Source organism: Macaca fascicularis, chromosome 2 (genome assembly GCF_037993035.2).
Source record: "Macaca fascicularis isolate 582-1 chromosome 2, T2T-MFA8v1.1".
NCBI classification, from domain to species: domain Eukaryota; kingdom Metazoa; phylum Chordata; class Mammalia; order Primates; family Cercopithecidae; genus Macaca; species Macaca fascicularis.
Window position 1 is genome coordinate 128075100 of NC_088376.1, and position 27791 is coordinate 128102890.

Below are 27791 nucleotides of genomic sequence, written 5' to 3' on the forward strand. Positions count from 1 at the left end.
CTTCACATGGCAGCAGGAGATAGTAGTGCAGAGTGAAGTGGGGGAAAATCCTCTGTAAAATTATCAGATCTCCTGAGAATTCACTATCATGAGAACAGCAGGTGGGAACCACCCCCAAGATCTAATCAACTCCCACAAAGTCCCTCCCCCAACACATGGGGATTGCAACTCAGATCGCAATTCAAGATGAGAGTTAGGTGGGGACACAGAGCCAGACCATATCAAGTATTATACTGGATTCTTTTTAGGGCAAAGTTGATCCACTATTTTTCTTGAAATGTATTATGAGAAAAAAAGCAAAATGAGCCAAGCTAAGCAAGTAATATATTAGACTTAAAGATAATTCTTTGTGATGACCAAGTTGGGTTTGTCCCAAGTATGTCAGGTTAATAGACATTAGAAAATCTAATTGTTATAATTCACCACATTAATATACTGTAATAGTCTCTAAAGGTGACCTTTGGCATCACATCCCTAGAAGTTCCTCCCTCACTGAATATGGGCTGGCCTGTGACTTCTGTAACCAATTGAACATGGCAGAAGAGAAGCTGTGCCTATTCCAGAAACATGCCTCAAGAAGGCTTGGCAGTCTTACTTTTGCACTTTGGGATCCCTTAGCCACCATGTAAGAAGTTCACCTATCCAACTGGGAAGACCTTGTAGAGACCACATAGAGAGAATGAGGCCTGAGACTACAAGGAAAGGACAGCCTCACTCATTTCATTACACCAGCTATACTGAGACTTCTAGCCATCCCTACCTAGGCACAAGACATGTAATGGGCCATCTTGGACAGTCCCACATCCAGATTAAACTCCTAGATGTTTGCAGCCCCAGACATTGTCTCACTGCAATGGCAAGAGAGCACCCAAACAAAAGCAAAAGAGCCATCTTGCTGACCCCTCTCACCCACAGATTTGTGAAAGATAATACAAATGGTAGTTATTTCAATCCACTCACTACTTGCATAGTTTGTTATAAAACAATGGACAATGATAACATATTAAAAGAAAAAAATGTAATAGGTTATCTTTAAGCTTACAGAGAACAGATAACCCATGTGGAAAAAAATCTACATTTATTCATGATTTTAAAAAATTCTGAAGCAAAACTTGGGATCAGAGAGTTAATTTCCTTAATCTGATAAAAGGAATCTACAAAAAATTCACAATACCCATTATACTTGATAGCAAATCCCCATTTTCAGATAAAGACAAAAATGCCCACTATTACCACTTTTTTATCAGAATTATACTGCAGTTTCCAGTCAGTACAGTGAGGCAAAGAAAATAAAAAGCATAAAGATTAGAAAGGAAAAACCAGAATTGTCATATTAAAATATTATTTTATACGTATGAAATCCCAAAGAAACCTCAGATACATTATTTTGATTAAGATATAAAATCTGGATAGAAAATCAATACACAAAAATCAGTTATAGTACTATATACTAGAAACCAGAAAATAAACAATTAAAAAGACAGCATTCATAATAGTATCAAAAATATGTAAGAATAAGTCTAACAAAAGAGTTGCAAGACTTGAGTAAAATTATAAAATGTTATTAATAGGTATTAAAGAATACCTAGATAAATGATCATAGATTGGGAGCCTCAATATCATAAATATATAAATTGTCCTCTGAAGAAATCACAATGAAATTCCCCAATATTTTTGCACCCAATAAGCTGATTCTAAAATGTATATGGAGTTTCAAAGGATAAATAAGAGGCGAGAATACCATGAGGGGACATCTGCTACCAGGTATCAAGAGTGACTATTAAGTTAGAATTAACTGCGGTCAGAGATAGTCCAAAATGTCAGTGGAACATTGCCAGTTCAGAAACAGACCTGTGTTATAGCCATTTGCTGTATGGCAGCAGTTACATGGCAGTTTGGTAGGGAAAGGACAGACTTTAATAAATATTGCCAGGAAAATTCAGTATTCATGTACTTTTTAAAAGAGAAAAAAATCACACATCTATTTTACACAATATAAAAAAAGATTTTCACCAATTTTATTTTTCAAAAGATGAGAAAAAAATTACACCTGTTTCACACAATATACAAAATAATCCAACTTGTTTAGAATAGGAGAGGATAATAGGAGAGGATATAGAACTTAGAAAGTAATATAGAGAAACATTTTCATGAGGGAAAAGTAGTAAAGAATGTCCTAAAACCCAAAAATGTTGACTTTAAGGAAAAGTTTACAGATTTTACTACATTTTTAAAAAACTGATCACCAGAAAGATACTATTAAAAGATTGAAAAGATGAGCCATCGATTGGGAGAAGATATCTGAAACCTGTAAAACCAACAAAGGGCTCCTTTTGAGAAGATATGAAGAACTCTTCTAACTCACAAGAGGGACAACACAATAGAAAAATCTCTGCAACAGACTCCAGTATCTTCCTCTATAAAAGAGGAAACTCAAATGACCAATACATGCTGTATGTGAAAAGGTGCTCAACCTCATTATGAATCTGGAATATGTATATGAAAACAAATATGAAATACTCTTGCTTATCTAATAGTTGACAAATCACTTTCAATTGAAAATACCAAATGTTGAGAGAACGCAAAATATTGGGAACCCTCATACACAGCTGGTGTAAATGTTACTTTTTTTGTTATCTACTCAAGCTGAAGACAACTTATCCTCCATGATTTCAATCTCGGGGATATACTTTAAAAAAATGGGTACACATATGCCCCAGGATTATTGTAGCCTGTAATTGTGCAAATCTGGGATACCCATCCTGCATAGAATGGAAAAACTATGTCATATTCATACAATGGTATGCTATGCAATAATGAAAATGAACAAGCTACGTAGATAAGTTTAACAAACATATATTGAACCAAAGAAGCCAGACACAAAAATATGAATCCATATCCATAAAAGTTAAAAAATGAGCATTGTGGGGGATTCATTTATAAGCGGTAAAGTTAAAAAGGAAACAAGGAAATCACAATGATAGTCCCTCCAGAAGAACAGGAGGGAGTTTTGATGGAGAGAAGCTCATGGACTGCTGGCCATTATATTGGTATTTATTTTTATAATTATTTCCACTAACTACAAAATGTATGTATATGTACTTTTCCTGTGTGTTTGTTGTATTTTATAATAAATGAAACAAAAATAGTACAAAATCAAGGATGTGTACACAAATATTTAGTTATAAAGTATTAACTATAACTATGTCTATTATAGGGGGAAACTCCAAACTTTGAATCACTGCTTTGGATTATGTAAAAGAATGAATCAAATACCTCACTGCACACAGAAGAGAGTTTACACAGCCTCTAGAAATTGTAGAATATTTCATGGCTTCTAAAGATAATTGAGATATATATTTAGGTGGGAGATGATGTTTATCATACATTATGCACAGATATTTCAATGTTTTAAAACAAACTTTGAATGCTAATACATGAAAAACAATTGGGAGAAACACATTATAATGTTAACTATGATTCTATTTGGGTGGTGACTTTATGAGCAATTTTTGTTTTCTTTGTTTTGCTCATTTGTATAGTTTTAATTTTGAGCAATGAATATGGATTACTTTTGAAGGAAATAAAAGGAGACAATATATTCTATTGGGAAACAATAATGAAAAAAGAGCCTAGAGATCTCAAAATGGAAATAAGAAATGTGGTATTCGTTAATATGTGTATTTGGAAAACACCTGGAATCCTACCAGCTGCGATGAGCCCATTTGAATATAACTTTTCCCTACGAGTGGCCACCCACTTGGTTCTCCTTTCCCAGCAGGCGTAGCTCTGATAGTGAAATCAAATTCTGGCTGTCTGCTTTGGAAGTAAGTAGGGCAGTGGGGTGGGGGAAGGTGAAGGGATCCTCTGAGAACAGCCTGCTCCTAATTGAAAGGAAGTGAAAATCCTCCACATGTTGCAGGGAGAACTGGTAGATCATCCCTCAGTTCTCCTCCATCTGTTCTGCTGCCTCTTATAGAAACCAAGAGAGGAAAAATGAAATGTACCTAACACAGGAAATGAGGGTAGTCATTTGAATGATAGAGTATCAGAACCCTGGAAAGTATTTTGGGCAAGGTGGGCAGTGAAACAAAAGGCACCAATCATAGTGCTCAGATCTGATCTCACACTGGGAAAAAGTAGGTACCTAAAGACCCCAAACGATGGAGAGTGGGGAGGACTCCAGAGTCAGCGCACTCACATTCCCAACAGCCAGGTGGGTTTAACCGCTGCATACCTGTTAGCTCCTCAGGGTGGAATTTCCCAGCTGCTGAGCCATGGCACGCTGGTTTTCCCTATGCTACTGATCCCATCAGCCCTAGAGGTAATGGCCTCACCTCCGGGCCAGCAGTTCTGACAGCAGGCACTTCATAAATTAGTGAAATAGAGGAATTCACAGAATACTTCTATAGCAGGTAAAGAAAGTAAGAAAACATTAAGTGGAAAAAGGATGTTAATAGCCATTAGCATGCAACTACTATGATTTTTATTATCCTTTTCCATGTGTGTCATGACATATAAAGACCTGGGAAGCATTAGAACTACCATAGGTCATCCCCTCATTAAATAAAGTACAAAAAAAAAAAAAAAGAAAAAAAAAGAAAAAAAGAAGGGCCAGGGGGTGGGAGTTGGATAGTGGCTTATAGGTCAACGTACTATTTTTCAATAGAAGGCCAGTTACTGTTAATAGGTGTGCTATAAAATAAAGAGGAGTCAGATGAATTTGGGGAAAACCAAGGTTTTTAAAAGGTATATGTCATTTCAGGAATTCCTAGGGCCTGTAACTGACAAAAATATATTGTGACTTTCCAGAAGTATAAATAGCATAGAATTATTGGGCCAAAGCTTTTCGACCATAGAATATCACCTGAGGAATATGCTTTGCAAATTGCTACAGTAATCTCTCACTGCTGCACCCACGCTTCACTGAATGTGTGATATAGAACGGGTTTTGATCCTCTCCCACCTGATGATGATTGTCCCCACACTGGCTTTTTTCTTTTACTTATGGCAAGTCATTGGCCTGATAAAGCTGAAACTACTAATGGGCTACTCAGGGGCTTTCATCCACCTGAGTCCAAAGCCTTTGCAAAATGACTTCCCGGAGCTCAGAGGCAGTCTGTTGCTGGAGCAGTTAGCACTTTGCCAGGAAATAGATTGTCTTCCTTTTCAGTGTATTTTTCGTTTCTCAGAAGAAAGAAAACTAATAGTCTCAAGTAAATGAATAGAGGAACGTGCAGAACTCTCTTTAAAATGGCATCGCCATGACTTTGCCAAATAAATGAAGATATATTTTAGACACGTATACTTGCTTTACATATAACTGTGATTTCTTGTTACTTTGCTGATTTTCTTTGAAAATGGAATATAAATATTCAATCAGAGGGATTGTTCTGTTGATGAAGTCCAGTTAAGTTGTAATAAGAACTAAATTGATTAAGAACATAGGGCTAAGAATCATGTAGCCTCTTAACCTCACTTTTTCTAAGCTTCCAGGTAGCCCTTTATTTTGCAGGAATGGGAACTCCAGCCATCTGAACAGAACGCATATGAAGTCTGCATGCCAAAAGAAATAGAATTTTGCATTTATTTTCTGTTTCTACTTCCACTTGGAAAGTATCCTTTCCCCCCAAGAAACACATTTAAAAGGTTATAAAAGGGGCTTTCTGTTTGGGGCCAGAACCAGAAAAGGAAAAACAATGGAGAAAAAAAATATTAGCTCAGCTTTTCCAGACTTGAAATAATGTGTGATTTTTGTAGTTTCTCCAACTTTTGAGACTAGGTCTGGTAGAATGCTTAATTCTTTCAGCTGGCGAATCACCTTTCCTTTGTGGGGATATTAATGTCAAGTTAAAATTTCTCCATATGAATAAGGAAAAAAACCATGTGAATACAGCAGAGTTGGGACTAGACTGATAAATAAAATCATTCTGTCCCTACCCCCTTAATTCTCCCTTTCACCATTTGGAGGTCCTGTGGGCTGAAGCAGTACATCATTTAAATAGTACCTTCAGGTGTTTCACTGAGACCTAATTAAAATTGATGTTGTCATCTGGTGTTTCCTTGTGCAATTTGTCTAGCTCCATGCAAATTGCAAAACAGAGCTCTCTTCATTAGGACTTTGTCCTTCAAGAAACTACCCAAGATTTCCTTCAGGTGCTGCAGAAAACTATTTGGCCAGTTTGGGGAAAAAAAAAAAAAAAACTTAAGAGTCACTAAGTTCACTGATTTCCTTGGCAGGATATCCAAGTGGTCCCTTTGAATGGATCTGCTGTGACAGGTAAGACAGTATCCCCCAAGACTTTCCATTCCATAACTGAATTTTTTTTTTAATTTCTTACGATTATTTGTTCTCACAAAATATATGTATCAGTCTCATACTATGAACCTTGGATATAAGGCTATGTATAGGCAACAAGACCCCATCCTTTGGTGGAGCTCAGACTAGCAGGAAGATAGCCATCAACTAGTAATTAACAATAACACATAATGAAGGCATCAGGAAGAAGGAACTGGCGCTGTGTATTTAACATAGGGGTCAGGAGGGCCACTTCCCTGAGGAAAGGAAATCAAGATACCTCCAGAAGGATACTGAGTGGAGATGGGGCTGGAGAGGGTACCACACTCTCCAGGTATGTGCTGTATATCATCGGAATAACAGAGCTAGACATTTGCTTTCTATCCTTCATGCTTTCGTTCAAGTTTTGCCTTTAGATTTACAAATTAAAGACCAATTTCCCCTCCTAGAAGACTATTAATAAGTTTGTAGCTATGGTCGTTTCTTCTGTGTTTCTTTAGAAAACAATGATTTTAAAATAAAAGCTACCTTTTATTAAACATTCACATTGTGTCAAGCCCATTGAAGTCTCACAAATGTTTTCATTTTATCAGCTTTTGAGAGAAACTGGAGTTCAGAAGTTTTACTCAACTAGGCAGTGGCCTAGCAAGGAATCAAAGCCAGATCTAAGACATTCAAGTGTCTGATTTTAACCACTTTACTGGGGTTTTCTTCATGTTCACATCTACAAACCACTTCATCAAAATGATATGGGGAAGTGTTTGTTAAAAAGAGTTCCAGGCCGCCCCCCGCAGCTGTTTTGCGTCTGAATCTCTGAGGATGTGGACTGGGAGTTTGCAGTTCAACAGGTTCCCCAGGTGCTTCCCATGCATTTGAGAATCAGTGCACTCCACACAGCTATGCACTTGTAAGACAGGGATGTGGGGGAGACAGACCACTGCTAAGACAGTTTACTGTACTCTTGTCCACGTTCTTGGATTGCTCTCTTGGCCATTTGATGAAATACTACAATGTAGAATGATTATGATTTTCAAACTGCAAATAGTTTAGCCTCACATTTTGGCAAGATGTCTAGGCAGGGTTCACAGAGAAGCTGCTTATTCAGGCTTCAGCCAAGCTGTGAAAAGTGAGGCCTTTTCAGAGGAAGTGAGATAAGACAAAAACTTAAAAAAACAAACATTCTGAGGCGGTGTTTAAAAGGCCACCAGCAAAATCTATAGCCTAACTAGAAGTGAGCTAAACAAACACATTACTGGATCATCCAGGAAACATGAAGCAGATGCCTGGAAGTGGGATGTGTGTTTTCAACCTGGGTAGAAATATCCCAGGGAGTGATGATATGGAATCAGACACAAAGTTCAGATCAAAACAACAAGGGAGATTGGCAATGGGCAGTGCACCCAGGATGGACAGGAGATGTTCCAGTCAAGTAGTTCAGAGCAAGTTCAGAATAGGAGGGAGACCTGTGTCCAATCTCACTTAAACTTATATGCCTTCATTTGCACCTCCTCATGGAATTATCTCATGGCCGCTATTTGAAAAAGGAATGGCAGTGGAGACCTAGTGGCTAGGGCCAAAGCCTCAGAGCTTTTGAATAACGAAAAAATTGTGGTGCTGCCTACTCTTTCCCGTTACATAATATAAGATAAAAACAATACCGATTCAGCAACATTCCAAGTTTTCCTCTGAGACTCATTGAATGCTTTTTTAGAAATGCAAACTACCAATTTCTTGGAAAAAAAAAAAAAAAAAAGGATTTTGTGTGCTTTGCTAGTGCCCTTCACACAAGCTTAATTCAGTGAGATAGTGTTCAGTAAAGTGCTTAGCAAACTCCCTGGCACAGAGGAGGCACTCATGCATTGCTAGCTATTATTATTTTTAATAATAGCAACATATGTTGGCAACTACATTTACTATGGTTTCCTTCCCTTTAAAAGGACGCTAAAGCTCCCCTTCTATGGATGCATTTTTACTAGTGTTTTACTATTTGGTATTGTTTGAACCTGGCTCTGCAGCAGTGGAAGTTGCCCTTAACTTTCCATGTAGGCTTCTGTCCTCAAATTCAGATTCCAATTCTCTGGTATGGTTTCCTACAGAGCTCTTTCTTTCCCACATTTCCCTGTTGCATCATGACATTTAATTAGTTATCATTCTTGCTTGCTTTTAATTAAAGAAACACTGTGCTCCTCTTGGAATCATTCACTGAATGCCATCTAAACTCTTGATATTTATTTAGAAACTTGCATTTTGTGGAGTTTTTGTAACATAAATATTTGATGATTAGAGTAATTCAAGGCCCTCTGTAAACAGAAGCTCATACCTCTTCTTTCCAAGTAGAAACCACACTGAAGGAACTGCAATAATGCAGAACTTCCTATCATCCATGATGATGCACCACCTTTCCAACTCCGTTATCTAGAGCTGTGGTTCTCCATCAGAGGCAATTTTGTCTCTCAGGGGACATACACAATGTCTAGACACATTTTGATTTCCATGATTGGGAGGCAGAGGTAGGTAGAGGCCAGGGATGCTGCTAAACCTCCAAAAATGCACAGGAGAGTTTCTCACAACAAAATTCTCTGAACCAAAATGTCAATAGTGTTAGCGCTGAAGTTGAGAAACTCATGTCTGAATTGCTCCTTAACCCCATAATTAAATATGTCTGATTTTTGGGATTGTAAGCATGCTAAAAGAAAAAGCTGGCTGCGTGTGGTGGCTCATGCCTGTAATCCCAGCACTTTGGGAGGCTGAAGTGGGCAGATCGCTTGATCCCAGGAGTTCAAGACCAGTCTGGGAAACGTGGCAAGACCCTGTCTCTATTAAAATACAAAATATTAGCTAGGCCTGGTGGCATGCACCTGTGGTCCCAGCTACTTGGGAGGCTGAGGCGGGAGGATTTCCTGAGTCTGGGAGGCAGAGGTTGTGGTGAGCCAAGATCATGCCACTACATTCCAGCGTGGGCAATAGAGAGAGACTCTGTCTCACAAAAAAAAAAAAAAAAAAAAGAGCTAAAAATTTAATTTAGATTTTAACAGGGTATACTAATAGCTTTCTAAAGCAAAGTGCTTTTTAGTATGTAAAATCAAATGTAAAATATGGTCCATTTATAATACAAATGATATCTTTTATACATATAAGGTATTTTATAGTATGCAAAAACAGTCACATATCACATTTAAACATCACTTCAATCACATTAAAGAACTATACCTGGCATCATAACCATTTTATAGAAAGAAAATTGTTTTTACGTATTGCATCCCTTGAAATGGCTTTTCAACTGTTGTAACACCTTAATTATTGAGGAGTCACCAACAAATCTGTCATGTGTCAAGTATTCTAGAAGGAAATAAAGGCAGGGTGTAGGCTACACATGTGTCTCTCACTGGTCATGAGTGAATGAGTGAACTTTCCCAGGAGGAAATGAAATTTCAGGGACTGACTTGCAAGTGGTAAATTATATGGTATGTGTCACAATTGTGCCACATGCCTGATTTATAAACATCCATAGTTTTGAAGGGCAAAGAATGAATTAGAAGTGATTTTCTTTCCTGAATTACCTTGTTTTATAGAAACTGGTACAGAAGGGGTGATGGTCGTGAAAATTCCCAGCCTCTGATCTATTCTTTGTATGGCTTTTACTGTGCTGTGATCCATAGAGCATAACTTGAAAATTTAGTAAGAAAAGATCAGGGAAATCAGATGCTGAGCTGTTGTTCAGGTCCCCTTGGCAAACTAAACATATATGAATATAAACGTGTCAAGTTCATTGGACACTCAAAGGGCTCCTTTGATTCTTGAAATGCCGTAAGGGCAGAAATCACTGAGAGAGAATCAGGCCAGAGACATGACTTCAGAAGAGTCTTTGCTGAATGTGAAATGAGTTCTTGTCTCATTCAGGACTGGCATTGAACACATTACTTTTTGAACCCTGGCTTGAGGAGGAGGCAGGCTTGGGATAAAATGTCAGTTTGACCACTTGCTAGTTATTGGAAATCGTTGAAGTTACAGAATGCTGCTGCTCCCTCACCTGCTAAGTAGAGATGATACTTCTTGGGGCAGCAATGAAGATTAAAGGTGTGATGTAACAGGCTTAGCATGGAATCTGAAATCCTTCTCAAAGGGGCTGTGAAGTTCTGATTTATGGCCCTTCTTGCTGGTATGATCTCTTTTTGTGATACTTCTTCAGTGTACATATATATTCACTCTTCCCTGAGCCCAATGCCACTGTCCTCAATCAGACGCCTAACAAGTTTTACAAACCTCCTGTGAATGTAATCAAACCCTACCTCTACTTACAAGCCTTCAAAGACTCTCACTTTCCTAAAAGAGCATCTTCCTTCGCCTGCCCACTCAATGTTGGGGCTCCCTCTCTCTCTGTGTGTACTTTATTAAAGATAGTATACATCGATGTTCATAGCAGCCCATTCACAATAGCCAAAAGGTGGAGACAACCCAGATGTCCATCAACAAGTGAACGGATATACAAAATGTGGTATATTCATCCAATGGAGTATTGTTCAGCCTTGAATGAAATTGTACACATGCTACAGAATGGAAGAAACTTGGAAATATTATGCCAAGGGAAATAAGCCAGCCACAAAAAAACCAATATTGCAGGATTCCACTTGAAGGTGGTACTTAGAATAGGCAAATTCATAGAGATGGAAAGTGGTTACCAGGAGCTGAGATGTGGGGAAGGGGAAAGGGAGAGTTATTACTAATGGGTACAGAGTTCAGTTTGGGATAATGAATGTAAGAATTCTGGAGATAGATAGTGTGGATAGTTGTATAACTATGCAAATGTACTATGCCACTGAACTGTATACTTAAAAATGGTTAAATAGTAAGTTTTATGTATATTGTTCCACAATAACTTTTTTATTTTCTAAGAAAAAAATTTTAAAATTATGCTTAAACTTAATTGTATTATTTATCATATACCAAATATTAAACTCATTTAAGTTCATTTAATGCTTAAATTAATTTAAAGATTTTTAAAACTCTTTGATGTCTGTGATATTGTCATTATCAATAAGGAAACTGAGGCCCTTAGAGGTTAAGTAAGCCCAAGGTCACACAGCCAGGAAGTAGCAGAGCTGAAATTGAAACCCAGGTATCAAGTTCCAAATTCTTAATCACCATGCTTGCTTCTGTACCTAGTTCCTGTGTATTGACAACTGCCATATTTTGAATCTCTAGCCCAGATCTAGAACAATGACGATAGTATTAATGCTTGATGAACATTATTTTGAGTCTCTTAAAAAAATTGGGAAGGAATTCCTATCATCCTGATTTAAAGACGAGAAATCTGAAGCATAGGGAGGTTAAATAACTTATTCAAGTTCATCCATCCATGGCAGAGCCAGCATGTAAACCCAAGGCAGTCGAATTTAAAGCCATATCCTTAATGTAACTGTCTCCAGTAGTCCACAAGTACCTTATCATAAGATAAACATTTTTCCCCAACATTTTTAAGTTTCTGAACTGGGGATCCATCTTACAACGTATTCCTAGTTCAGTGTTTTCTCTGCACTTTAGTTTGATGAATGGTGTCTCTAGAACTCGGGAAATAAGGAATGTAGCAGATGCACAGGATCAGTTTGTTAAAATGTGATCTGCCTTACAATGACCAAAAACTAGCCCTTAGGCACAGATCTAAATGTAAGAATCAGGAACTCGGGTGAGTTGTGTGCAGGAAATAATTTTCTAGCAGCCCTCACTGAGACGCCCCTGAGGTCAGGAAACCTTGGCTATCCAAGAACAGACTTGGAGAATATGCGTATATGATTTTAGAAAGTTTAAGCCATTCTGGCGATCATTAAAAAGTCAGGGAACAACAGGTGCTGGAGAGGATGTGGAGAAATAGGAACACTTTTTACACTGTTGGTGGGACCGTAAACTAGTTCAACCATTGTGGAAGACAATGTGGCAATTCCTCAAGGATCTAGAACTAGAAATATCGTTTGACTCAGCCATCCCATTACTCGGTATATACCCAAAGGATTATAAATCATTGCTACTATAAAGATATATGCACAGGTATGTTTATTGCGGCACTATTCACAATAGCAAAGTCTTGGAACCAACCCAAATGTCCATCAATGATAGACTGGATTAAGAAAATGTGGCACATATACACCATGGAATACTATGCAGCCATAAAAAAGGATGAGTTTGTGTCCTTTGTAGGGACATGGATGCAGCTGGAAACCATCATTCTGAGCACACTATCGCAAGGACAGAAAACCAAACACCACGTGTTCTCACTCATAGGTGGGAATTGAACAATGAGAACACTTGAACACAGGGTGGGGAACATCACACACTGGGGCCTGTCATGGGGTGGGGGAAGGGAGGAGGGATAGCATTAGGAGATATACCTAGTGTAAATGATGAGTTAACGAGTACAGCACACCAACATGGCACATGTATACATATGTAACAAACCTGCACGTTGTGCACATGTACCCTAGAGCTTAAAGTATAATTAAAAAAAGAAAGTTTAAGTCATTCTATTTACATTTTGGTTGTCCCTATTATAGCCACCTTTCTCTATGGCATGTGCTTCTTTCCCTTCTCAGGCGCAATCTCTGCCTCTATTATTAAGAGCTGAGACCCCCTGTGGCCCCTGGTTCTTTTCATGGGTAGCACCACCTTGCCTCAACTCACACTGTTGCTTATTTGCCAGTTCTACAGCTGCCCTCAACGACTGCAGAAAGTAGGACTGAACACCTTGGAGTTTAAACACAACAAAAGATCTAAATCCGTGACCCCCATAAAGATCCTAAGAGATGCTGTGGAATGCAAACTCCATCAGTGAATCAAATCTGTTGTGTTCTGAAAGTTATCTAACAACCATGAATCATTAGGCATCATAACCGAGAGATGGACCAATTTTCCTGCTGTAAAACCAGCTTTTCATAAAAATAGGCATTCTTGATGCCATGGGCAGAATTAAATGACCTGAATGCAACTATGCAACAAAAGAAAGAATGGCTAAGACTTTTTACCACTGATTTTTCTTTCTTGGAGAATATCTTGCATGTTCCCAAATTTAGATCTGGAGAATGTACTTGTAATAATAATTAGACATTACCATGACAACGGCAATGTTTAAAAATTGCTAGTAGCAAAAGAAGTCACTTCACAAGGAAAGATTTTTGTTGAGAAAATAGATGTAATTTTTCAAGGTATACAAAAATATATGTGGTTACCTTAAAATATCCTAAAACCTTTCCAATTATTACTGATAATGTAAATCAAAAATGAAGTAGAAGCAGGGGTGGTGGCTCACACCTGTAATCCCAGCACTTTGGGAGGCTGAGGTGGGCGAATTGCTTGAGGTCAGGAATTTGAGACCAGCCTGGCCAACATGGTGAAACCCCATCTCTACTAAAAACACAAAATTCGTCAGGCATGGTGATGCACGCCTGTAATCCCAGCTACTCAGGAGGCAGAGGCATGAGAACTGCTTAGACTCAAGAGGTGGAGGTTGCAGTGAGCCAAGATCTCACCATTGCACTCCAACCTGGGTGACAAAGCGAGACTCTATCTCAAAATAAAAGATTAAAAAAGAAAAAAAGCAGTAGAAATTTCAATGTGATGGAGCAACAACAAATTTACAGGTTGACCTGACTGATATGTGACTCTGTTTTTGCATACTATAAAATACCTTCTATGTATAAAAGATATCATTTGTATTGTAAATGGACCATGTTTTATATTTGATTTTACAAACTAAAAAGCACTTTGCTTTAGAAAACTATTGGTATACCCTGTTAAAATCTAAATTAAGGTTTTAGGTGTTTTTTTTTGTTTTTTTTTTTTTTTTCTTTGAGACAGAGTCTCTCTCTATTGCCCATGCTAGAGTGTAGTAGCGTGATCTGGGCTCACCACAACCTCTGCCTCCCAGACTCAGGAAATCCTCCCGCCTCAGCCTCCCAAGTAGCTGGGACCATGGGTGCATGCCACCAGGCCTAGCTAATGTTTTCTATTTTTAATAGAGACAGGGTTTTGCCACGTTTCCCAGACTGGTCTTGAACTCCTGGGATCAAGCGATCTGCCCACTTCAGCCTCCCAAAGTGCTGGGATTACAGGCATGAGCCACCACACGCAGCCAGCTTTTTCTTTTAGCATGCTTACAATCCCAAAAATCAGACATATTTAATTATGGGGTTAAGGAGCAATTCAGACATGAGTTTCTCAACTTCAGCGCTAACACTATTGACATTTTGGTTCAGAGAATTTTGTTGTGAGAAACTCTCCTGTGCATTTTTGGAGGTTTAGCAGCATCCCTGGCCTCTACCTACCTCTGCCTCCCAATCATGGAAATCAAAATGTGTCTAGACATTGTGTATGTCCCCTGAGAGACAAAGTTGCCTCTGATGGAGAACCACAGCTCTAGATAACGGAGTTGGAAAGGCTGGTGCATCATCATGGATGATAGGAAGTTCTGCATTATTGCAGTTCCTTCAGTGTGGTTTCTACTTTATAGGGTGAACACACTTTTATCCTTCTCCTTGACAAATCTGAAAAATTAAATTGAGAGTTCTGTAAAGTGGCACTAAATTACGTGGTTTACTGCTGAGGCTTCTAGAGGATTAGCCATACTTGACTAAATTAGCATTTGGGATTATGTCAGCGTGGGAACTCAGAAAGTAAAAGCCAGTGAAGTGGGGCTTTGATTTCTGTGTTCTAAGTGCTTTTTAATTTTGATGTAAAAAAAGACAGATGGCTAACATTGTCCACATTTAACTCAACATCACACACACACATACACACACACACACACACACACACACACACACTCTCTCTCTCTCTCTCTTTCTCTCTCTCGCCCTCTCTCTCTCTCTCTCTCAAGTTCCCAAGTTTCTATGCTCATTTTCTAGGTGAGACAGCAAAAATTCAGAGCAAATAAGCCCACCAGACAGCAATTTCTTTTTTTTTTCTTTTGGAAACAAAAAACCTCACCAACTTCTCAACCTCTAGGGAGAACTTTATCCAAGTTATTTGCTGTGTCTACCTATTAAATGATACCAAGATCTTTGGAGATTATCTGTTTCAGAGATATGTAAAATATATGTGTCATGCCTAGCATTTTGATTACATCTTTCCCTTAAAGGCCACTGAAGACTCTGTAGTTTAGTTAAGCCTTCAAATTTAAAGTGATCAACAAAAGCATAGATTAAGTGACTCATCTAAGGTGATGTAGATGGAAAATGAAAGACTGGGAAGTGAATACCAAGGGGATTTTAAAGTTCCTTTTCCTGAGTTATTTTTATCCCTAAGTTCTATCTTCTGTCCTTTTTATTTCCTCATTCTGCTCCCCTTAGCTTATTTTGTCCATACAGTGTTTGGCTCAAAATAGATGCTCAAAAAATATTTATCACTCAATGAAAGAAAACCCCAAACCACAGATACCACGGACAATAAATCAATTTCCTATTGGAGATATTATTTGCCTTAGAAGACATTGTAGCTATTTAAAAGCAAAAGTGCTGATTGGCATCACTTTAAATTCATGGCTAGAGATCTCAAATACATGTTCAACCAGTGCCTGGCAATTCCACTGCTCAGGACTTCCAATTCCCTAGTTTCTCCAAAACAGTTCAAAAATGAACATTAGAAATTTCACAGAAATCTTTGGTGGACAAATACTAAAATAAAACAAAATTTGGCCCACTACAGCATTTAAAACATCTGCTTGTGATGGAGCATATCCACAAACAGTGGGATATGTAAAAGCCAGTCAAAAATCTCCACTGAAGTTTCAAAATGAACAGCTCCTACGCCCCCACACACTGCCATTTGAAAAAATAGATGTCATACCTTCTTTTCTTTTCAGATATTCCATGAGCATAAACATAGACAAAACAGAATCTCATTACACTTGTTACTCTCTGCCTTCTCCATTCAATCTCATGTCAAGGAAATGGAAAAGAGACTCAGGTAAGTATACTTCCTAATATCCTTGTTAGAGGAGTTCACTGCCATGGCAACCTCATGCACCACATGTCACATGGGAACACTTGCAAAATCTCAGAAGTTCCGCACGTTGCTATAATCAGAGATCTGGGCACTTTGGATACTCTGTTTCTGACAATTGTCAGAGCTTGAAACCAAAGTAATGGCCTTCCAGCTTGCCTGAGTATACTTTCCTGAGAAAGCTTAATGGGATTCATGCTATACAGTCAGATTCATACAGTATTTTCACTTTCATGGCAGCTTTGATAGAGGTCCAAATGAGTACATCCAATGACAAAGGAACAGATACATAAATACATCTCACTTTTGCTCCTCTGCCTTGCAGTACTTCAACTATTGCAGTCACCCATTATGTCAGTTTCCTACCTCCATCTTACTTTCTCAACCATCTTTTCCTTCGAATAGAGTGTGAGCACTGCAGTTGGAGTGATATTTTTAAAATGTGAATTTGACTGTGTCATCTCTCTGCTTAAGACTCTCCAGGATCATTCCACTCTCTGGAACTCCCTGGCCCCTGCTTCCCTCTCCACCTCCTGCTTGAGCCACTGTCCCAGTATGTTCTAGCCTCCAGTTATCCCAAGCTCTTCCCTGTCCTAGAGTCTTCATGTGAGCAGCCTCCCAGCCTAAGAAATTTCACCCCTGACTCATTCTGCATCTGTCTCCATTCAAACTGTGCCTCTGTGGACACGTCTTCCTTGAGGACTTTATCTACATAGGTCTCTGCTTTCATTCTTCATTGATGTACCCCAATTACTTTTTTCATAGCAACTGTCTCAGTTTTCCTAAATACTTACTTAGGAATAGTTGTATTGACTTATATATTTCATCTTCTCTCCACTCAAAGACTGTAAGTCTGTGTTTATTTCATCTCCCACTGTAGAACAAGTGTGTAACTGTGCCTGACATGTAGTAAGCACAATAGATGTTGGCTAAATGAATGAATGTATATCATCATAGAAAGAGGTAACAGCATTAAAGGGACACATTTGCCTCAGAAGAGTCCAAATTTAAGCTTTCTGCCCAACAATTATATATACCCAATTAGCCCTCTTTATCTTTTTCTGCTCTGCCCTCTTGCCACCTTAACAAATTTGGTATTTATAGGAACTCAGGGATTTTCAACATGGTAAGACCCAGGGAAACCCCAAATCAGTCCAGTGCTTGTTTCATGCCCAGATTTTTGACCCCTGCATATTTTAAGAAAAATCTAACTTTGATTAATTTACAGTTAGTGAAACTATTTCATCTAATTGCGTCATTTTTTTTTTTTTTTTTTTTGTAAATCAAAACCTTCTTTCACTGACACAGGAAGTCATATTTTGTCAAAACTAGATGAACATGAACCCAGAGAGACTTAAATTCTATTGTAACCTCAAAAACCACAAAAATGGAAGGAATTTGGGAATTCAAATGTGTCCCTGTGCCTTGTCTATAGGGTCTAACATTTTGTTCATCTTGTGAAGATTTGTGTGTTTCCAGTTTCACCCCTGCCACAGTTCTTGGTACAGGCACGTGATACAATGGGGAGATTCCCACTTTAGAAGGCAGTTTTCACAGTAACTGCCTTTAGCCTTTGAGTTTCTAATGTAACCTTTGAAAACAGCTGGTCCAAATTCCATCTTGTCCCAGACCCACACAGACCTCCTCTGCATTATGTTCAATTCGAGGACAAAGGAAGTTCAGGGAGGAACACTGAGCAAGATGTGATTTGGCCAAGTAATTACAGCCACTTTGCAAGCAGCCACCCGGAATGCAGATTTTATTAGCTTTTGTTTTACTTATTTTTAGAAAAGCCTTTTAAATGACTGACAGATCTATATACATTTATGCTTTTTTTTTTCAAAGCTGAGAGGGAAGGCTTAACCCTCCTGCATACTGTTTGACCCATGAAAATAAACCCTTGACCTTTATGAATGATACCTCCTCATGACCAATTAATCTCCATACACGAAGACCACTACAGTCCTTAATTCTCCCCAATAAAGTATAACCTTTAATTAAATAATTTACCTGACAACTTCTAACTTTGAATGAGAATTGTATACAAGCAATATAATGTAAGAGAAAAGAAATCTATCTCTAAATTTGGAGTCAGACAACCTTAAGTTTAGATCTTAGCTCTTTCAGCAGTAAATTATTGACCTCAGTTTTCTCATCTGAAAAGCAGAGCTAAGGAATAGAAAAGTACACTTCAGAGTTACTTTGAGGCTCAAATATTTTAAGGCAGGTAAAATACTTAGTAGAGTGCCTGGCACAGTCCCACATTTGAAAGCTATGAGAAAGAGGTATTTCCATGCACTCCTAGTAGGAATACAAATTGGTATAACCACTTTGGGAAATGGTACAAAATATTGAATTTTAAAGCTTGTGTATTTCAAGACCTAGCAAGTCCGCTTCTGTTTTTACTATTTATACCAGAGAAACACTTGCACCCAAGGAGACATGTACAAAATACTCAGAGCAATGTGTTTTGTAATAGTGAGAGACTGGAAACAGCCAAAGAGTTCTTTAATTTTAAGGAGGAGAGACTAATTCTTGTAAGAAATGCCCCTACATATTTGAACAGGTTAACAATTTGAGGTGGAGGTTTACGGGTAACCTTCATTGTGGTGATTCAGTGACCCAGCTTTCTGTGACTCTGCTGTCCCTAGGACCTTGGAAACTTCTGCTAGATCCTTTGCATCTAGTTAGCACATGGAGGATGAGAAAGGATGTGGAAAATTTCATGAAGCGTCAACAGATTGGACCTGGGAGTGCCATATATCACTTCTCTCCACAGTCCATTGGCTAGAACACACTAATTTAGTCATAGTTAATCATGATGTAGTCTAGATGCAGGTTCAGAAATGTAGGGAACCAGGGCTTTGATGAACAACATCTCAGTTCTGACACAAATACAAGATTAAAATAATGAGATAGGTCTATGTTTACTAGCAAATGGGGCTTCCAGGACATATTCTGTGAAAAACTAAGCAAGCGACATGTCATCGGGTGGTTTCCTGGGAAGCAGACTATGAGATGGAAGTTACTGTTCTGGAAGTTTATTAGGAAACTTCTTCGCATCAGCATCTAAGGAAGCAGGATTGGGCGAAGACAGAAGTTGAGCTATGATGTGGATTCCACAGCAGCCTCAGCCACCCCACAGGCAGCTCTGAGGCTAGGAAGATCTTTCTGAGTTGCCCCAGTCTGTGCCAATATGGCAAGACATTTGTAGTCTTACAATGAGCTTGCATGGGAACTAGTACCTTGGTACCAAATGGAACTGGATCAGACACTGACCATTGCCTGTCTCGGCAGGGGTGAGCCTGAGGGTGAGGGGGCTGTTGCAGTAGAGGTGGTTCAGGAAGGGGCTGAGAGATGCAGACAGTCTGCTGAAAGTGCTCCCTGATGAGGCAATGAGTCCTTCATTGAAGGGGGATTTGGGCAATGCATAACAGTGTCACCCCACATAGCTAAACTATATAGGTAGGCTATTATTACTGTAAAAACAAAAAACATGCTTATTTTCTCTGACTAAATTTCTATGTAAATTCATAGAAAAAACTTGGATGAAAAGCTGGACATTTTGTATAATAATAAGTACATATCAGAGAGATGTGGCTCCTTTTGAGTAAGGAGGCAGGTCTGAGAGATTGAGGGTAAATGTCAAAAGAAACTTCAACTGTATCTGTAACTTTTAATATTATTGAACAAATAAAATGAATTGCTATTTTGCTTACCTATATGAATTTAATAAGACTATTATTTGAGGTGGGTTTATTGTACCAGTATGTATAAGAATATTAACCCAGACAATATTCTACATGTGGCAGGACCTTCCATTGCAGAAGCATCACATAAAAATAGCTTTTATTTATTCAAAGATTGATCGACTTTCCTTCTTTCTTCTTCCTCCCACAGCTTTTTGGCCAATTCACTGCTCACTAACATCTCCATCAAAGGGTGACTGTGTTGGGGCGCCGGGTGTGGGGAGGAGAGGAAGGAAACGAGAATCGGCAGTTTCCATTACTTGCTAGCAACTCTGGTAAATAGGTTTAGTAGGGGGAAATGTTGAAAATCAGTTATTCAGATTATCTGAGCCTGTCAACCATGATGTTACACCCTCCTTCCATTAGCATAGACTCAGGAGAATTGGCCCTAATTGCATTTGCAGTGATAGTGACTGAAACAAGATTGTTTAATGATTATGTGTCTCCTTAAACTGATTTTTTTTCTTTCAAATGGCACATCCCAACAGAATACTTTGAGGAAAAAGGCATTTTCTATTTTATTCTCACCTATTAAGCATCTACAAATCTTTCAGGATAATTGATAGTCTAGATAGACCAAAGACAACTTCTTTGAATTTGAAAAAAAAATATTTTATCTTTTATTTTGGTCTGGCAATAGAATAGTTTATTTGGGATATACAGGTAGCAATAAAAAACATAGTATGATCAATAAGAGACATTCAAATATTTGAATGTCACTCAATAATTGAATAAATATCTGTTGAGTTTAGAGGATTTAAGAGCAGAGTTATAATACTGGCACTTAAAAAACTTCTAGGTATCAACTGTAAAAACACTGAGTTTTAACCGAACAATTCCAGCTAATTCAATTTGAATTGTTTTTTTCCTGGAATTAAAATGCTGTGTTACAAAGAAGCTTGGACAAAATTCGAAAGACTAGCATTCTCATTCAGATCACCACTTTACTTAGTGATTTTGAGACAATTTCAGATTCTGACTCAGTTTGTTCAGTTATAGATGGTTGTATGAGGAAAAAACCTACATTTAATGTTTTACACATATTTGTGTATTTATAACTTTTACCCCAACACTGATATTAACGAGCTATAGCATAGAAGGCTTTCATTGGTAACAAATGGAACTGGATCTTGCCCCAATCACATACTGGTTATTTGATGTTAGTGAAACTAAGTGGCCTCTCCAAGATTCTACTTCCTTATTTGTAGCATGAGGTCGCATATAATTCATGTATCACTGGATTGTTGTGAAGGTGAAAATGATAAAGTACATAGCATCATGCCTGAGACATAGCAATCCCGTAATGAAAGGGAGTTATCCTCAAATCTTAGCTATCCCACTAACAAGACACACTCTGTTTTTCTCCTTTTCTCAGGAAAAACACACATTGTAAAATAAGAATCTTTCAAAGACAACTTGAGGACATCTGGGAATTCTGAAGGCTGAAAATTCCATGAGTTCATAGCAGTATTCACTAATTCCACTGATCTAAAGACAAAAAGGAGGGTCAACTGCATGCCCAAACTCATTTCTGATGATTTCTTCCATCCTACCTTTTCTGCCTCTCTGGGGGTGGTTATGCCTGTGAAAAACATCGAAGCTGTCAGGAACACAGTCGGCTTTCAAGACTGGAATGTCAAAGTAGAGTCTTCTTTTCCTCAGACCAGAAGAGTTTCCAGATCTAAACAAAGACAGGACTGGGATATAGGAGGTTGTACACATAAACAGCACAAACACCTTGGGTAAGTGATACACCAAGAGAGACCAAAACAGGGCAGGAACACAATCCTAAAGCTACATGAGATAAGAAGCCAAGAGACCCTGTCTACAGGCTGATCTGTGTTGCAACCAGAGGCCAGCTACACTCAAGAAAATTCTAAATGATGTAATTGGTCATGGGCACTTTCTCATAAAAACGATCGATATTTTTTTCTTACAGGGATAAAGCTTGAAAGCATGGGATGTAGCTCCATTAGGAAATATGAAGTGAGCTGGTATATTCCAGGTAGGTTAGACTGAGATCATTACAAAATTGGGCTGATTTTACATGGAGAAAAACCTGATTCCTAAGGGTGTTGAAGGACAAGATGGGGACAGTTATTAAGGTGTCCAGGTGCTGTCCTTTGTAGCCTGTAGCCTATTAATACACAACTGAACACAGACCCAAGAAAAGGGGTTCTACTCATTGCTAGAATGTAAACTCTAAGAAGATAAGGATTTTGTCTCTTCATTTACTACTGTATTCCCAGCTCCTAGAAGAGTGTCCAGCACTTAGTATCTGTTGGTAAGTGACTGTTGAATTAATCAACCAGTGGTGAGACTTTGGAAAGCAGCTAGTCCATCTGTAAGACTGTTTTCTCATCTGTGAGATGAGTCGGTTAGATTAGATGTTTTCTAAGCTTATTCTAGTTTTAAAAATTGTATGTTTCTATCAGAAATGATAAATGAAAATGTCCATTCCTTTTTCATCTCCATCACCCATCTCACATCTTCTTTCAGTGCCTATGTGGTCTGTTTGAGTACAACCAACCAGGTGTAGGAAAGTACTAACTGATATGAGATGACTTCAGTAGTCCAGGGACTCTCCCTCCCCCCACCCCGTAAAGAGTCATTTGCTTAGTTTAATGTATATTATAAAAACAGAATGAGTTTCTCAATTCCATTTATAGTCATATTATAGTTTATTATTCACATAAATTTAAGGTACAAGGAAGTCAACTTAAAGAAAATATTTTAAGTAAATTACAATGCAAGTTCTACACAGATGTAGCACAAACCACAATGGTAGGACACAAACAATTGCTATTTGAGAAATAGGCCTTTTCATCAGTACTTATGGCATGTATCTTAAAACCCGACTTTCACTAGTACTCTCAAAGGGACTAAGTCACAATTCAAGTGACCATACCATTTAGCTGAGGGCCCTTTATTCCTGTTTATGGTAAAATAATTGCCTTACTTGAACTTTTAAAAAATATACTTTTTCTGCTTCTGACCATAATGGGCTAACTGCCATTAAAGAGACCATCTATCAGAAACAATTAGAAAACTGGATGGAATATACGAAGTCACTGTTTTTGGACAATAGGCAGCACAAAACTATGATCCCTGAGAAAAAGGAAGGAAATGAGGTGATGCCTACAATTGCCCTGATTTTTTGCCTAGAGATACTGTCCGAACTGCTACTCTGGAAAGGAAAACCCAGGTGAAACATGGGGCCTCACCGAGTAGAGGAGACAGGGATCAACATTGGGAAAGCTGAAATGACTGGAATTTGTAGGGCAGAGTATGGGGAAGGAAGGAGCTATGTAGGGAAAGAGCTCAAGAAATACGCACAAAGGGCGGGTGCAGTGGCTCACATCTGTAATCCCAGTACTTTGGGAGGCCGAAGTGGGCAGATCACACATCAGGAGCTCGAGACCAGCCTGACCAACATGGTGAAACCCTTTTTCCATTAACAATACAAAAATTAGCTGGGCACGGTGGTGCATGCCTATAATCCTAGCTACTCAGGAGGCTGAGGCAGGAGAATCGCTTGAACCCAGGAGGCGGAGGTTGCAGTGAGCCAAGACTGTGCCACTACACTCCAACCTGAGAGAGTGAAACTCCATCTCAAAAATAAATAAATAAATAAATTAGCCAGGCATGGTGGCAGGCGCCTATAATCCCAGGTACTCGGAGGCTGAGGCACAAGAATCGCTTGAACCCAGGAGGCAGAAGTCACAGTGAGTGAAGATCGTACCACTGCATTTCCAGCCTGAGCGACAAAGTGAGACTCTGTCTCAAAAATAAAAATAAAAACAAAATATGCACAAGGATGTTCTTGAGTTTTTGGCTGATTATGAAACTATATAGTGTAAGACACCACAAGTGAAAGAACAGCTACTTGGAAAGACAATTATTGACGAACTATAAACTGAAAAACTACCAGAGCTCCTCCTGAACTGAAATGTATTCAAGTTCCAGCCAAAGTCGAGACACACCATTGAATTTATGTGTCATTTAGTAGAGACCCCAAAATATTCATGCCTCAGTAGTAATGCAAAATTGTCCCTACAATAAAACCTAGAGTAGCTCCCCCTTATCCACAGTCTAACTTCCTGCAGCTTCAGTTACCCACAGTCAACTTCAGTCCAAAAATTTTCAATGGAAAATCTCAGAAATAAGCAATTCATAATTTTTTTTGTCTTTTTTTTAAAAATTTATTTATTATTATTATACTTTAAGTTCTAGGGTATATGTGCATAACGTGCAGGTTTGTTACATATGTATACTTGTGCCATGTTGGTGTGCTGCACCCATCACCTCGTCATTTAATTTTAAATTGTACACTGTTCTGAGTAGCATAATGAAATTTCAAGCCATCCCACTCTGTCCCACCCAGAACACGAATCATCCCTCTGTCCAGTATATGCTACCCTCCCATTGGTCACTTAGGTTATCAGAATGACTGAGGCAGTATTGCAGTGCTTATACACAGGTAACCCTTTTTTCATTTAATAACAACCCCCACATGCAAGAATAGCAATGCTGGAAATTTGGATAAGCCAAAGAGAAGCCACAAAGTACTTCCTTTAAATAAAAATGTGAAAGTTCTTGACTTAAGGAAAAAAAAAGTCATATGCTGAGGTGGCTGAGATCTACAGTAAGAACACATCTTCTATCCGTGGAATTTTGAAGAAGGAAAAAGATATTTGCTAGTTTTGCTGTCCCACCTCAAACTGCAAAAGTTACCACCACGGTTCAGGCAAAGTGCTTAGTTAAGACAGAAAAGAGTTACATTTGTGGGTGCAAGACATGAACAGAGAGGCATTCCAATCAATAGTAATCAGGTGTGGGGAGGTACTGTCCTCAGTTTCAGGCATCCATAGGGGTCTTGGAAAGTATTCCCCACAGATAAGGGGGCGGGGGGGCTACTGTACTCCATACTCGTTCTAATAAAACTTTTTAGAAATCTCAAAAAGATTAAGCTAATCTACATGAAATTTAAATGCTTACTAGAACAAAGCACAGTGCTCTTTAAAGGAGCAAAACTAAATCCAGACAATACTGTAACACAATGTTCAGCAACATCCAATAAAAAAATTACTAGACACACAAGAAATTAAGAGAAAATCTCCTTTCCATAACCGGGAGAAAAATGCATCAACAGAAAGAGACCCAGAAGTGAGAGAGATGATGAAATTAGTGGACAAGGACCTTAAAACAGCTATCAGCAGTTCCAAGTATGTGTATAAAAACATAAATGCAATGAGAGGAATGGGTACTGTAAAAAAAGAACCTAGTGAAACTTCCAAAGCAGAAAAATATAATATCTGAAGTAAAAAAATTCACGAGATAGTTGCAGTAACCATTTGATATTGTGGAAGATAAAGGTCAGTAAGCTTGAATAGAACAGAGAGGAAAGTGTGGTCTTTTCAACCATTAGTGCTGTAACAATCAGACTGTATTGAAAAAGACTAACTTTTGTTCCTACCCCTTACCACAGGCAAAAAGTAAACTAGACACAGATCGTGGAACTAAATGTAAAACCTAAAATAATAAAATTTTATGACCTAGCCATAATGGATTTCTTAGACCATAAAAGTACTAACCAAAAAAGACCAAATTGATAAGACTTCCTCAAAAGCAAAAACTTTTGCTACTGACAAACCATCATTAAAAAATAAGATGTCAAGTCAAAGATTGAAAGAAAATATTCACAATGCACATCATAGAGTTGTATCTGGACTATAAGAATAATTTTTATAACTCAATAAAAAGACAACCAAATTTTTAAGAGGAGCAAAAGATTTGAGATTTGAACATATACTTCACAGAAGAATATAAGGGTCAGTAAACACTGAAAGATACTCAACATCATAGTCACCATAGAAACACAATTTTAAACCACAATGAGATACCACTACACACCCACTAAAATAGATAAAATGAAAAAGACAGATATTAACAAGATTTGGAGAGGATTTAGGAGTACTGGAAATGTCATACATGGGTAAGGAGAGTGTAAAATGGTATAAACATCTTAGAACACAATTTGGTAGTTTCTTATAAAGTTACAGATATGCTTATCATATAACTAATCAACCCCCTTTCTAGGTATTAGTCCAAGAAAAATAAAAACATATGTCTGCTACACAGACTGCTTGTCTACTTATGTATGAACACTTGTTGAACACAATATGAATGAATCTCAAAAATATTTTGCTGGGAAGTGCCTAATCCCCAAAAAGTACACATCACATGACTCAATTTGCTTGAAGATAAAACAGGTAAGTCTAGTCTTTATTGATAGAAAGTATAATGGCAGTTGGGGTTAGGGTGGGAGGTTGCCTGGGCAGAAACAGAAGATATTATTTTAGTGAATTGGGAATTTTATGTGTCTTGATTTTTGTGATCATTACACATATGTATGCACATATCAAAACTTAAACTGGACACTTAAAATAGGTACACTGATTTTTTTCCCACGTAAATTATACTTCAATAAGGTCAATAATGTGTGCATATTTATACTCTCCTAGGGAAAAGATACTACAGGCTTCCCACCCATACATTTTTCATGTCACACATCTTTTCAATTTTTCTTTTCAGATTTGTGTTGTGCTGTCTTTCCTTTCCTACTCCTAGTTTCAGCCCCACCACCACCACCATGCTTCATGACCAGCTCAGACAAACATAATTAGTTACAGTTGTCATGATAGTGAATAACTTCAGTGGTACAAAACGAAAACTGCACAGACTGTTCCCAATTAGGTGGCAAACCTGTGAAAAGTTTGTAGCATATGAATTGAGATCTATGAATCTATAATCTTCTAGCTCGCATTAATGCCATGATGATCCATTAATTTTTGCTTACACAGATCTCTAACAACTCTATTTTTTTCTTCTGAATAAAAACTGAGAATATTATTCCAGGTCTATGCATCCGAATGTTATGGGTGCCTGGGTGAAGGAAGGCAGAAAGAAACTTGGAATAAGATTCAACAGCTGTAGTCATGCTTTCATTATTTGAAAGCCTTTTTGGACCAAAGATAATACACTGTGGGTTTTTGTTGCCAAAAACGTCAGATTTTTGGTCTCAGCTCATGATCCAGAAGCTGAAAGTGTGTCAACTTGGTGATAGTATCCAAGAATAATTCAGTTCTATAGTCTTTGTAGAATGATGGGCAAAATGAATGTCAGCAACATTAAGCAGCCAGAAACTGAAGGTATGTTGTGAGCTAGCAGCAAGGAATAAGAGAATCTTAACAGATGTAATTTATAGCATTACTGTTGATGAAGTTAGTAACCTTTAGCAAGGAGACATAGAATCAATAGCAGCCTGACATTTTACAGCTGCAGAAATTTATGTGGGAACTGACCAGGAAGTAAGGTGCAAGAGGAGTTGGCAGAATATTTAAACCAGATGAAAAAATTTCAGGTTAATTATAAAGTGTCCAAAATGTGGAATTAGAATGATTTCTTCAATTTTCTACAAAAATGGACCAAAGTTTATGAAAAGCATCCCGAATGTAGAGAATTATACATTCATAAATGCACAGAAAGAACATTTGGGTGTTTAAACTGTGGCACTGAAAGTGCAGAATGAGAAGATACTTTTCAGAAATTCAGTGCATGCACTTACACTTATCAGTGCACCCTCTCTTTCTCTGCTTAGATTTTATGGTATTATTGAGATGCTTATAATACAGCCTACTCAATTGGACAATGGTATATCGTTATACATAGTTAATCAACAGACTAGATAAGTGATA

The 27791-nt window shown here is 38.1% G+C and overlaps 1 long non-coding RNA gene across 18 annotated transcripts in view; it reads left to right on the top strand.

Moving 5' to 3' along the window:
- LOC107128953 (uncharacterized) overlaps nucleotides 1-26306 on the top strand; it is a 335806-nt gene extending 309500 nt beyond the window's left edge. For 9 of the 18 annotated variants that reach the window (XR_012431332.1, XR_012431335.1, XR_012431323.1 and 6 more), the window contains 5 exons: nucleotides 6241-6280; nucleotides 16146-16249; nucleotides 21410-21776; nucleotides 21974-22039; nucleotides 26134-26306. This is a non-coding gene — a long non-coding RNA (uncharacterized lncRNA). Of the gene's footprint in view, nucleotides 1-6240; nucleotides 6281-16145; nucleotides 16250-21409; nucleotides 21909-21973; nucleotides 23670-26133 lie in introns of those variants that run through there. The other 9 variants (XR_012431333.1, XR_012431334.1, XR_012431321.1 and 6 more) reach the window with 6 other exon arrangements.
- Nucleotides 26307-27791: the final 1485 nt, after the last annotated feature.